Raw genomic sequence first — 14,305 nt, forward strand, 5'->3', positions numbered from 1 at the left:
CTGATAGAGAACTGTCGTGATCATATGATTACTATTTGATATTATCTGTTGCTCATGAAGAACTGATGTAATTTTGTGGCTTATCCTTTTATGATGTCTTTTTCAGTTGCTTGTATAGGACTGAGGTGGTTTTATTATGATTCTTTGATTTATGATTTCATGAGCCTAGGGTAGGTTATCTATGCGTAGAGTCGGGAAGTGGCTTGCAATGGGGGTCGGTGCCCTAAGAGGCTGCCTTGAGAAACCCATTGTAAGTCATTTTTAATAAGTGAAAACATTTACACTAAATGAGAGAAAATAAACCTAACAAGATAATTGTATGTTCTCTCCCATGCCTTGAGTGCTAGTACAGACTAGGATGGGGTAGAGAGATCGCTTGGTTACGACCTTGCATTCCATAGTAGGCCTCGTCAGTACGAGAGGATACTAGTGGCCACAGGATCAGTAGGGACCCGGGATTCCTAAGGGATTGCTCAGGTAACTTCTACATGACTTTTGCGATGACACTTTCCCACTTGCATATTAGGTTTCCTACGTGTCTTGTGGTACCTCTAGGATTTAGATGTCGATCTTTTTAGGAACCCTTGAGTTAGCATACTTATAGGATTTCCTGGACTTAGAGAGTATTTATGATTATAGGTTTCATTATCCTATTTGGGACTTGAGAATATCTCCTCAGCGCGGTGGGAGTGGACCATTTAGGTTCCATGCGGTCGGGTGGTAGTGCTTTTACTCTTACCATTGAGATCCGTTCTGTGGTCACCGTGGCTGGAGTTTTCGTGATTGGCATTTACCTTCACTATGTTCTTGGATTATTATAATGGATGGTTAGATTTTATGATAGATGTTTTATCATTATGGATGTATGGATGTATCATGTATGGTGAATAGTTTCATATATTTTTACTGTACTTTGTATCATGGATTTGAGGATGTTGTATCTTGATCTTTACACATTTATATTATTTTAAGCCTTTCATACCCTATGACTTGTACAGTGGATGATTGGGCATTCCGAATTAATTTGCTTCGAGGCATTCGGAACAAATGTATATTATGGACATGGGACTTTCTGATTATTCTTTTATATGTATGTGATAGTTGTTAGACTTAGAATTAATTAAATTTAAACGTGACTCAACATCTTGGGATCTTTAAGAAATGTAACTTACAATGTATGTTTGTCGATGATTACATGTTATTGCTTCCGCTACTATGTGTATGTTATACTTTCTTACTTTAAAAAAAAAAATGTTTAGCTAACTTAGTGAAACTTTAGGTTAATTCTTTTGGATCCCTTGGTGGGGCGTTACAAAACACTTAACTACCCTTATGAGTACATGCACTAATCTGCTTGGTATATATAGTCAAAATTTGTAATGTACAATATATATACCTCAAAAGTATTGTAACTCCCCTTGAGTTGATTGTACCATTATCAATGTTGTCTTGGTGACCAAAATTTGATGATGTATATCATGCTTCGCCTTTGTTGTCTTATTTCCCCCATTATCTTGTCTCCCCTTGTTTTTATTATCTCCCCCTTTTTGACACTTATGTCAGAGGGTTTTAAGGTTTAAGATCATATTTCGCCAAAAATGTGTTGTTTAACTCCATAATCATCCTAAGAGCTGCATCCTAATTATGCAAAGCAATTTCCAATGATTTATGTTGAAGAGCAGTCTCTGTAGCAAGATGAATAAGTCCTTCTGAAGTAGAAAGATTAGGAGCTTTCTTGAGAATAGTTTCAGCATAGACTTGTTCTTTATGGAGGATTTCCAAATGTGGGGTTATAGAAGATTGGAGCTGTAATAGTTTGGCCTTGATGGTGGCCTCTTCTATTGTTAATACAGCTATTTCTTTCTAAGTGTGAAGCATTTGAGAAAAATGCTTCTCACTTTGAGCTGGATCTCTAGGTAGCTGCATGCTAGAAATATTCAAATTTCTTTCCAGGCTCTTTATCTTTTGGCTGGTCTCTTGTGTGAAATATAAAAAGTCACACAAATTTTTGTATAATGAGAATATATTCTCAAGTACCTTTTTGACTTTGTCTATGACCTTTGCTAATTCTATCTGAGAAAATGTTGTTTCACTGGATATTTTCTTATTAACTTTTCCTTGAAATTTTCTTTCAGACCATTCCATGAGTTTTGCATTTGTTTCTAGTTTTGCATTTGTCACTTGTTCAACAATATCTGATAATTGCTCCATACTATGCTTTGACTCATCTGGTGACTGAATACTGAAGGTATCCATAAAGATGTCTTTAATCTCATGCATTGTTTGCTTTTGTTTATACTCCTTCATGAGTATTTCTTGCCTCTTCCTTCTATCTAATGCTTCCTGTACCTCATTGATTTGATCAATGTTTATTGTTTTTGAGTCATAGCTTGGTATGACTATCTCCTCATCTAGTTCAGGGTCTCCATAGTGAAGTACCCTTGCAACTTTGGTAGAACTTGATCCTGGTGCTGATATTTGTAATGGCTGTTGTGAAGGAGTTCCTAAGGTAGGAAAATTTATCAATGTTTGTATTGCCTCTTGCTCTTTAGGGGTTTGCTCTGTTTTCTCCTCCTTCTGTCTACCTTGATCAATTATTGTAATTTTAGCAAGTCCACCTTGTGTTTGAGCTGTAGGATTAGATATAATAGTTTGTCCTGTTTGTTCTATTGCTTTTTCTCCTGCTGCACTTGGCTTATGTACTGTGGTGTCAACTATGCCTGTTGAAATGACTGTTGGCATTTGAAGTTGACCACTAGTAGTTGTAGAGATGTTGGAAGGTGGTTATTGTGGATTCACCTTATCTCTAACAGTGTTTTCTACTAGTTTTTGCAATTCATCCACACTGACCAATACTGGATTTGTACATAATCTTGCTTGTTGTGTGGATTGGTCAAGGATTCCTTTGAGATCCTCTGCAATTAATGGATTGATGTTCTGAGCAGAAGTGTCAAGAACATCATGTACAATTATTGTTTTTGCAAGTGTGATGGGTACATGAGGAGGGCTAGAAGGCGGAATTTGAGTGTCTTGCACACTCTGATCTTGTTGCTGCTCTTGCTCAGCTATTGCTGTTATATCTTGCTTTTGTGTCCCCTCCTCTGTTTCTCTCTTTTCTTCTTCCTTCTTCTCTTCTTCTTGTTTCTTTTCTTCTTCCTTCTTCTCTTCTTCTTGTTTCTTTTCTTCTTCCTTCTTCTCTTCTCTACCTTGCTCTACTTCTATCTTCTCTTCTCTCCTTTTTCTTCTTTCTTCTGGTGGAGTAGAAGCTTCTTCCTTGTATTCTTCTTCAAGAAAATCTTCAATCTTTTTGTACAAGTTCTTCCATGATTTGGTTGTTCTTTGTACAATATCTTCCATTTTGTTTTGGAGAATGAAGAATGACCTGTATTTTGGTGTAAACCTTGCATTGTGCCTTTTGATTTCTTTTTCTACTTTCTCCTTAGTCAAATCAGGTAGTATGCTTGCTAGGGTTGATTCTCTCATCTCCTTTTCCATTCTTAAACAGAAATGCCATCTGTCTTCTACAATTTTTGACAGTTCATCTGGCAATTGTCCACTAGTTCAAGAGGGGTGTACTTGAACTATGCCATCATTCCATAAATTGATTCCTCTATTCTATTATGTTCTTCTTTAGTGAACTTATTAAAATCAACTTTATTTATATTGCTTAAATTAATCTTTTTACATATTATATCAACTGAAGAATGAATTACTTTTTTAGATTGATCTTCTTCATCAGTATCAGGTTGAGCTACATATCTTTTTCTTTTCCTAGGCTCATCCTATGTCTTCTTGATTGGTTTCTTCTTTGTTTCTTTCTCTTTGGCTTTTTGAGTTGAGGCCCTTGTTGCAACTCTGGTTGTTGGCTTTTGGGGTGATGACATAGCAGCTTTCTTTGGTTTGGACTGAGCTAGAAGCTAATCTTTTTTCTTTCTTTTCTTTGGCTCGGCCTGGGTTGGTGCTTCCTTGGTTTCTTCTTCCTCAACACCTTCCTCCTTGTCTTCACCTAGGCCTTGAGTTAATTCCATTGGGCCTTGCTCTTGTTCATCCTCTTCATCATCATTGTCATCATCATTATCTTCAGCTTCAGCCTCTACCCCTTCACCAAATTGCTTCTTAATTTTCTTCATCAATTTATCTTTCTTTTTCAATGTGGAGGAAATTTTTAATTCCATATTTATTTTTGATCTTACCACATCATAAGTGCCAAAATGTGGGGCACTCTTATCTTTTTCTTTTGCCAACAATGCAGTTATTGCTGCAGATGCTTCATCAACATTGATTTCATAACCAAATGGCCTTAGCCATCTAACTCTTGGAATTGCAGCTTGAATGTAGGTGAAGTCAATATCAACTAAGAAACATATATCATTAATATGTTTTTCTACTAAAGAAACTGGTATTCTCACCCTTTGCTTCATGAATTTCTTGAAATCCTCAAAATAGCTTGTCATTAGAGTATCAAAATTTTCTCCCATTTGTTCTATATACTCATTTATTTGGGATATGATAGTCTTAGCACTCCTCCATGTCACTTTTCCGAAAGAAGGAAATTCATTCTGAACATAAAAGAATATACAAACCAAAATTGCTCCAAATTTACATTGAGCACCCTTTGTCCTTCTTATTGCAGTTAGGTTTTCATTTATCTGCTATAGTTGTAGTTTAGCAAGATCATAAGTATGATCCTTTTTCACCAGTTTATAACCTACATCTACTACTATGCATGGAACACTGTTGAGTCTACTAGATTGGTAGAATTTTTGGGCAATCTCTCTAACAGCGAACTCAATTAGAGAATCCTGAATGGTATTAATAGTCATTCCTCTCTTGTTCCACTGAGCACTTGTATTCTTTTCAATGTCCTCCTTGGATTCACTTCTCAAGGTCTTGTGCCAATCTAGGGTAGGATATCCAGTTACCCTATGAATTATTCTTTTTGTTAGTTTGACAGGGACATCTTCTAACCATAGACTACCATCATGAATTCTGCTCAATACAAGTCTGATCCACTTTGTCTTGAATACGGTGGGAAAACTTAAAACTTGTGTCAAACCCTTCCTTTCAACAATTTTATATTCATCTTTTAATACTCTATTGACACATAGCTTTGCAAAGGCTTCTCTAATTTCCATGTCTCCTAGGGCTCCTATCTTGCAATAGTAACATCTTCTTACATCCTAAACTATGACAACGTTTGGGGTATGCAAGAAAGGGCTTCGACTAGGTCATTTTTGTATGCCACTTCAAGAATAGGGCAAAAATTAGGCTGCCTAACTTCATTAGACACTAGCTGTACTTTAAACAACTCTTTTTCTAGGGTTTTCTTGGAACTCAAAGCCATTTATGCAAACTAGGGTTTCTTTTATAGAAATACGAAACTATGTAGCTCGGCACAAATGAGAATACCTTAAGATTGATGAAAACTCATTGTAGGAGGTTGCAATTTGCTTGGAATATTGGATTCTCTGTTGCGAAGTTGCTCTGTGCTCTTTATCTCCTTTGCTTCTTGATCGTGATGAGGAAAAATGATTGAAATTGTGATAATATACCCTATTTCTATCGCATTAAATGCTCAACTGCAAACTCGACTTATGAAGGATTTTTGACACTACTCAACTTGCACTAAATTCTTATTTTACTTGGATTCCATAGGAGTTTCTTAACTCGGCATCAGTCATCAACTCGGTCGCTGTTAGGAACTCGGCTTCCACTAAGATTTTACTCGGCATCCAAAGAATGTATCAACATCATTTTGTCTTGGCATCTTGTTTCATGCAGATTTGTACTTTGCATTACTTCTTCATGATTTAGGGATGATGTATGATACTTCTTTGTATCTATCAACCCCATAAACTCATCTTTGAGATTAATTGGATGAGAAATGATCACTTGACCTTGTGGGTGAAGTCACCTTTTCATTAGATGTACTTGATTCATTCTTCTTTTTCCATGTCTTCTTCATGTTTTTTCTAATGTATTCCTCATCAATCTTTTATTTTCCCTTGTTTGATTCAATTTTTGGTGCTTTTGACCTTGTAGGACAGTTTTTGCTAATGTGTCTAGTTTTCAGGCAACTGAAACATGTGGTTTGGCTTAGCCACTTGCTATAATTCCTTCTAAAATGTGTTCTTGTACAATTCTGGGGTATATGTCCATATTCATGACAATAATGATAGCTATGCCTGGTGTTGTAATCCCAATGGTATTGACTTCCATTTCCTTTTGTTTTAGTTTGATGATTTGATGTCCACATAGGATTTGATCTGCATTCAAATGCTCTGTGTCCATACTTCTTACAATTATAAAAATGTCCATCAAATCTTTATGTCCTTGTAACTCTAGATCTGCAATCTTGTGTCATATGTCCTTGCATGTTGCATATGTGACAGTAACTTTTATTTTTGGGTGTTTGTTTGATTGATTCTTCTACTCCTGCAAATATTAGTAGTATGCCCCCTTTTATTACAGTAATGACAAGTAGGTTTAGAATCCTTACCTTTGTCACTTCTTTGTTCAATGCTCTTTGATGATTCTCCAACTTCAGTGTTGTTGTATCCAAGTCTTGATGTATCATGGGCTGATCTTGGAAATTTCATCAATTGTTCAAAGTACTTGATGGCTTCACTTGATTTGTTGAGATTCTCTACTACCTCTTTTTCTCTATTCAATTCATTCTGTAGTTGTTCATTCTGCATCTTCAAAGTGGAGATCTCAATATCTTTTATGTTGAGTTCATGATGAAGATTCATTATTTGGGCAAGTGTATCCATCTGCATGTTTGAGATCCTTGATGATTCAGTACATTTTTCTTCAAGTCTGTTCGCAAGATTTCTTTTGTCATTTTCCATCATGACTTTGTCCTCAACTACTCTTTTCTTTTGTTCAGTGATTTCACATAACATTGTTGCCTGAGATTCATGTTCCATCTTGAGAGATCTTATTTCGTCTACTTGAACTTTGTTTTTCTCCATCAGTTTTGCTATTGCTGCATCAAACTCTTTAGTGTCTCCATTGGTACACAGTTTTGTGGTATCAATCTCCTTGTAGTTTATATCATTTTCAGCTATGGCTATATCCTTCCTTCTCTTCAAGGATTTTCTCAATTCTTCCCTTGCTTCCTCTACTTTGTGTAGAGCCAGTTGCACATCAATCACTTGATTGTCAATAATCTTCCCAAGTTTGAAGACTTCCATATTTAGATCTTTTTCTCCAAGTTGTTAAACTTCTTCTTGTGAGAACCTTGTTGCTTTGATACCAATTGTTGGAATATTCAAATAGGAATAATGCTTCTAAGAGGGGGGGTGAATCAAAAGTACTGTACTTTTAACATTAAAACTTTTTAACTGAAAGTAGATTGCATGCATATAAACATATCAAACAATTATGAAAAACACATAATCATCACCACATAACACTCAAGATTTTGGTAACCCAGAAACCCTCTAGAAATAAGAAGGTAAAGTTGGGGTGGGGATGATACCCACAAAATCACTGCAGTAATAAAGTTTAACCACTTCTGATGGTTTGCCCTATTAAAGGCTTTACACTGTATCAATAGTGACCTAGTTAAAGGATTTCAAACACTTTACATGAAGTGTTACCTTGTTAAAGGATTTAATCACCTATTTAAAGGATTCTACAAAATAGCTATTAAGCTAACCTATCACCATAGGGTTTTCTTCCTAATACAATTGCTAGAGAATATTAGGTATAATAAACTTGATAGATTACAATCCTTTGATTGCTGAATAGAGGCACTTGATCTGCTTTCCCTGATCTTGATCCTTTGTGATCTGATACTCTTCACTCTGAGAATAGTTTTCCCTTGAACACCCTTGTCCATCCATCATTGGGTTCAATGTAATTTTGTCTTCCTTATAAAGACATTTGAAGACTTAGGGTTAGGTATGGATCTATGATCCATATTGAATCTCTGTTTCCCACTCATTCCTTACACTTCTCTTATTGGTTACATGTCTCCATTTTTCTTATTGGCTGCATCTTGATTGCATGGGAAAAATAAAAAGATTCGATCTTATCTTTTAATCCTTCGAGATTCATCATATGTCGGCCATAAAAATGGTTTACATCTGAATTTGTAATGTTACAAACTCATATGTGCATTTTGTGTTGCTTGGCACTTACTGATCTCTGATGCTCGACACTTATATTAAACTGGCTTACTCGGCACTTGTTGCATTTCTATATTGCTTGGCATCATCTATGACTTGGCACTCAAATGTCACTCGACACTTGTATCATGCTTGACACCTAAAGTCATTTGGCAGTTAATCTTCACTCGGCACTTGATCTTCACTTGGCGTCTGAAGGCTGCTCAACACCTGAAGATCACTCGGCACCTATTGGATTTCTTGACTCAGCTCATGTTGTGGCTCGGCATATGTAGTGTACTCGGCTCCAATGTAGAAAATGATTAAGTGTGTTGGCACTCAAGTGTCAAAAACCATTCTAAGACTAACACATATTGTGAGGTTTCTTCACATTTATGATAGATAGTTGGCTAAGTACCAGAAAAGATCTTATGAAGCCACAAGTAAAGATCCACATACAGCCTCAGAAGCCCTTGCCATGAATCCATTTGATATAGATCACTAGGTTGGGCTCGCCAATCTTTGACACTAGAAGCAAGTTGCAGATAGTTATGTTTCTCAAGGAGCTTAGATCAAAGCTTGTTCCGATTGGTTGGAGGTCGAGGATCTGGCTTCTAAATATTTTTTTAATGCTGTTCAGGCTCATCATTTGGTAGTTGGCACCAAATGCATTTAAAAAGACCAACATGTTCTTATTGACCTACTAGACATTCTCCAAGCTTTTGTGCACCACTATGAGTAGGTTTTTACAGCTCAGGGTCCATCCAAGGCGTGTTACCAAGATTTACAAGCATTCCTTGTTGGAACTCCTAATAGGTATGCTCTTAAGAAATATGCCTTTTGTGAGCAAAAGCTAATGCTTGTATACTTGAAGGAATACAACAACAAGTTTTGGAAGAGATTGTGTTGTAGTTTTTGCGTCAACGTTTCAGATCACACTCTATGATCCATCATCAGGACAAAAAAGAGTTGAAGGATGAGTAAGAATATATATTGTAGACCATGGTGGGGGTAATGGGGGTTAAAAAGAAGGGAAAAGATCAAGGGCAAAAAGGTCAACGGCAAGGAGGGAGGGGAGGACATAATGGATAAAGAAACTAGATCTAAAGAACAACTAAATTTTTAATGACACAAAAAAGTAAAAGAAAGAGAAGTACCAAAAGGAACACAAGTAAAGAAAGACACCAGAGCACTAATTAAAGGAAAGGGGAAGATCAACAATATCTATATATATAGTGAAGATATTAATAATATTTAAGTTTTTGTGAAATTATTTATTACACCAACAAATTTATTTAATAAGAATATATTAAATATTAAATTTTTAAAAATATGGAAAAAGTAATTTAAATATTATTACTTTCCACTGTAACTTAAAACTCAATAAGTAGCCGATAGGCTTTCTCATTGGAGTTCACTCCAACTGAAATTTGTCTCATGCCAAGAAGTCACGTCAAAAAATGCTTTTTAGATCATGGTTTCAGATTATTTGGCAAACAACTATAATGACATCATTACGGGTTTTAGATTATTACTGGTCTCCATGTTAACATTGTAGATAATTTGCCACCTCTACTCTCCGTTGGAAGGTGGAGATGAGGGGAGAAGAAAACATGTAATGACCGTGGAGTCCATTGGGAATGATCTAATCTAGTTGTACTCTACAATTCATCCAATCTAGTTTGTCAATGCTGTTGAAGCCCTTGATTGCAAGAAACCCTTGTTCGCTCTTTGTCTACTTCACTTTGTTCCACCATGATCGTCAAGCTCTTCTTCTACTCACTTGTGTGGCATGACCTGTTTTTCCAAACCTTATCCCAGTCGTTCACTAATTTCTTTGTGCTTCCAGATTGCAATAATGATGCCAACAGCAACAATGCCCCTTCATAAAATCTCTTCTTGTACTTCATTACCACTAGATTCAACATCTCTTCAGCTGATGCCGCAAAAAAACTAAAACAAAGGTCCTCATTGTGGCGACTGAAATTCCTGGATAATGTTGAAGAGGCCATGTCTATACTCAATGGATTTGGTTGTACTAAACATCAAATTGCAAGTATAATCAGATCTCAACCCTCGCTTTTGGTGACAAATACAGAAAGATCATTGTAGCCCAAGCTTCAATTGCTTAAAGATTTTGGTATTGGGGGCAAAAATATAAGCAAACTTGCAACTAAGTTGCTGTGGATCTTGATAGCTAAGCTGGAGATGCTCCACTCCAACCTTGAGCTTCTCAAGACTGTATTCACCACACAGGATTTTCCAATCAGAGCTATTAGGAGTAACCCACTTATTCTTACAAAGAACTTGCAGGAAATAGGTCGCATTTTGGGAGGATTTTGGCTTTCGTGGAATAGAGCTCACCATTTTTTGCTGGTAAATCCTTGGGTTTTAATGCACACTTCTCTCTCACCCGAGCAACTTGATCTCATTCGCAGGATTGACGTTCCTGAGAAAAGAAAAATGTACAAACATGTTGTGAGCGTAGTGGCCATGATCCGCATCAAAGTTCTAATAAAAAAGATGGACTTTGTGCTCAATCACATGGAATTCTCTGTAGACTTTGTGGCAAAGTATCCCTGCCTATTGTCAATGAGTTTGGAAAAGGTAATGAGGCCCAGATTTTTCATTTTGCAAAATAAGAGAGAAATGGATGGAGTAGGGGAGGATAATCCAACATGAATTTTTTCAATGTTTATGATGCCCGAGGTTAAGTTTTTCGCCAAGATCATTCAAGGGCATCCTAAAGCTACTACTCTATGGACTGTTTATAAAAATGCCATTGCTAATGTCTTAGAAATATAAAGAAGGAAGGTGCTTTTAGTTTGTTAGCATTTGTTAGGCCTTTGATTCTTTTTGAGAAACCACCTCAATGTTTAGGAAAGCGATCCTGCCCCTGTTATAGGCAAATTTTGGTATGCATTACTTTGATTCACAAACTACTGCTCATTTTTTTGTATTGCAGTTGGTCTGGAATTGAAGGTATGCTTGTAAATTTCTATAATGACCATCTAATTACTTGCATTAAGTGATTTTATTTATGAGCTTCCAGCACATAGAAGTATACAGATGTTTAGCTACTCTACTATTATGGCATTTTGTATGGATATTACAACAGCATTCATGTGGATGCTTATTCTATAGTGGATGCTTATTCTATAGTGCCATTTTTTTCAGTTCATGGTTTCAATGTTTGTAGAAGGTGAGGCAATTTTGCATGATATGAAATGAATAATGGAGAGGGGAAGGTCAATCTAATGCAACTTTAACCTATTTTGATTATGAGCGAGACCAAGTTTGTTGCCCAGATTATACAAGGGCACCCTGAATCTGCTACTCTGCAGTCTATTTATAAAAATGCCATTGTTAATATTTGAAATAGATAAAAGGGTTTTAGTTTCTTAACATTTGATGTTTCAATAACTACTAAAAGCCCATGCCATGTCTCAAATCCTGCTGCCAGGGAATTGGTATTGCAATTGCAATTCCATGAAAGTTCCTCTCTTTGTGTTTGTCTCATGTCCCCACTCCCTCTTCTTGTGGGGGCCTTTTGTTATGGGCTAACAAAACTATTTTTTAACAAATGTTCAAATGATAGAGGACTTGCACTCATGGAAATTTAGTTCTTTATTGCCATTTGGTTCGCTAGTTCAGCCAGACTCTAGGTGGACTCCTCCCTACAAAATTTTTCCCATTCAATGCCTTATTAATGACATGATTTAGGATGTTTCCAATCAAATCAATTTATTGATATAATCTCTCTATCAAAGCGTAGCAAACACACCTCTACTCCTTTAATTTCCTTTAATAGAATCTCAACGATTTTACATTGTAGGTGAAGATGATTTTAGCCGATAGGGGTTGCTTGCAACCTGAAATTGGCTACCGCCAGAGAATGGGTTCAAACTATTATTAAGTAGTTTTTTAAAATCTCACTTTACCATCAAGCACCTTTTGATCATGTAGCCCACTTAGTGGTCTAGAGAACTCAGCCAAATACAATCCCACTCAGTCGTCCAATATACAGTCCTTTACAATTGCGAAAGCCTTCTCCCCTTTGTAGAAAACTTCAAGATCATCACCTGATGCATCTAGAAAAATACATCAGCCGCATCCAATAAAGAGTTCAAAGAAATATGGTGTCCTTAATTGAAATTAATTTCATTGGATTTAGACTTTGGGGCCTTGCTTGAAATCAGTCTAATCCAAATTTATACTTGTGGGGTTTGTTCTAATTTAGTTTAAATCACACCATTCTTTATGTTTTTTCTCTATAGGAATCATAGAGTTCTATTCAACGGCCCAAAAAGCACTAAACTTGTGCATTTCCCCTTTTCTTCTAGAGAGAAAAGAGGGTTTTGATACCCAACCATCGAGGGATTCTGGCAAGAGAAATAGAGAGGAGCTCGAAAACAGGGGCAAGCTAAATTTATCAGCAGGGCAAAGCATCGAAGATTTGGTAGACAAGAATGCGGACATGAAAGAGATTCTTGGAATAATATCAGAAGAATTGTCAACTTGGCCACCAACCCTATCAGATAAATACAATCTTTTCTCAGCTGAATTTGAGTAGAGAAGATCAACTGGAGAAGAAAGACGAAGAAACAAAGAAATGAAATCCGCCATTGAAACAGTGTAAGCACTATTATCAAGGTATGGATCTCCAGCTCATAGAATTAGATTGGATGAGGGTATGGAGCCTCAAAGAGAGGTTTTGGAATTGGCCTTGAATACCAACTCAATCAATATCTTGTTTAACACAGTGCTTCCCAAATTGGTGGCCTTTGAACCAAATGAAATCAATCAGGCAGCCCCAAGCTCAAAGAGAATTTTCTGTCATAACACTGATTCTTAATTTCCATCATATCACTTATTCTTTGCATTTGATTCTAATTTCATAGCAAATTTGTAAAGAACAGAAGATGTAAAACTTGGCTATGGAATGTCCATTCACCGAATTGATTCTTTACATTTCATTCCGGTTGCATTACAAATTTGTAAATAATAGAAGATACCAATGGTATAGGAGTGTATGTTTGATTTCATTTACATTATGCATCATATCACCAAGATGAGGAAAACATATACTTGACCATATTTGTTTGTGGTTGTCAATTATGTGAAAAGACTGATTGCTCAAATTTAATATCTTCTACATGGTAGGGTTGTACTGTGTAAATGTTGTTGTGTTTCTTTTAGTGACTAAACAAATTATTCATATATCTTTGTGACTCCATAAATTAACTAAACAAATTATATAATATTTTATTTTAAAAATGTGATAAAAAGGGACATTAGTAAAATTGGAGTCATTCATACCTTTTTATTTTTGACAAATTTATTGATGTTGATGCAGGAGCATCTTGCATGGAAAAAAAAAATTGAAAAGAAAAAAAAAAAAAAATTTGTGGAGGAGAGAGAAAGTGACGAAAATTAGAGGAGAAATAATAAAAAAATTTAAAAAGGGGAAAAAGGAGAAAAAAAAAAGGAAAAGGTGATTTCTATTTTCGAGGTGCATAGGTGGCATAATAGAAAAAAATAAAAAATAAATGGTTGTCATTCCATTTATCGAGGTGTGTGGGAAGAATTCTAGAAAGTTATGAATATTGTAGAAAGTTTTGGAAGTTGTAGAAGGTTGTGGAAGTTGTAGAAGGTTGTGGAGGAATTGTAGAAGGTTGTGGATAAGTCATGCATGGGGTGGTAAGTGCCTATTTAAGCAAGGCATATGAGCATTTCTAAATCAAGCTTGGAGAAGCTCAAGGAGAAGCTTGAGAAGGAGAAGCTCGAGAAGGAGTAGCTTGAGAAGTGGAAGCTTGAGAAGGTGAAAGTTGTGGAAGGTGAAGCTTGGAAAGTTTCAAGGTGTGAAAGAGAAAGATGAAGTGAAGAGTGAGTTTTCCTGAGTCTGTGGACAGAGCGCCGAATGTGAGGCAGTTTACGGCAGGATTATGGTGGAGTTGTGAGTGTGTAGACAGAGCGCCAAATGTGAGGCAGTTTACACTTGGATTTTGGATAAGGTTGGAGAAGAGCTAGTGACTACAGTTTAGAAACAAGGAGGTTGCTTGGTGGCTTGCGAGCACAAGTTGAGATCTCAGATGTTTCTACCAGAGTGTGGATCTGGACTAGCTTGGATTTGGATTGGATCTTGAGAGATCTTCTAGAAATGTTATTGTAATTGCTAAGGATTTTCAAGT

This window comes from Cupressus sempervirens, chromosome 10 (genome assembly GCF_028749045.1).
Source record: "Cupressus sempervirens isolate cs-2001-9-10 chromosome 10, ASM2874904v1, whole genome shotgun sequence".
NCBI lineage: Eukaryota > Viridiplantae > Streptophyta > Pinopsida > Cupressales > Cupressaceae > Cupressus > Cupressus sempervirens.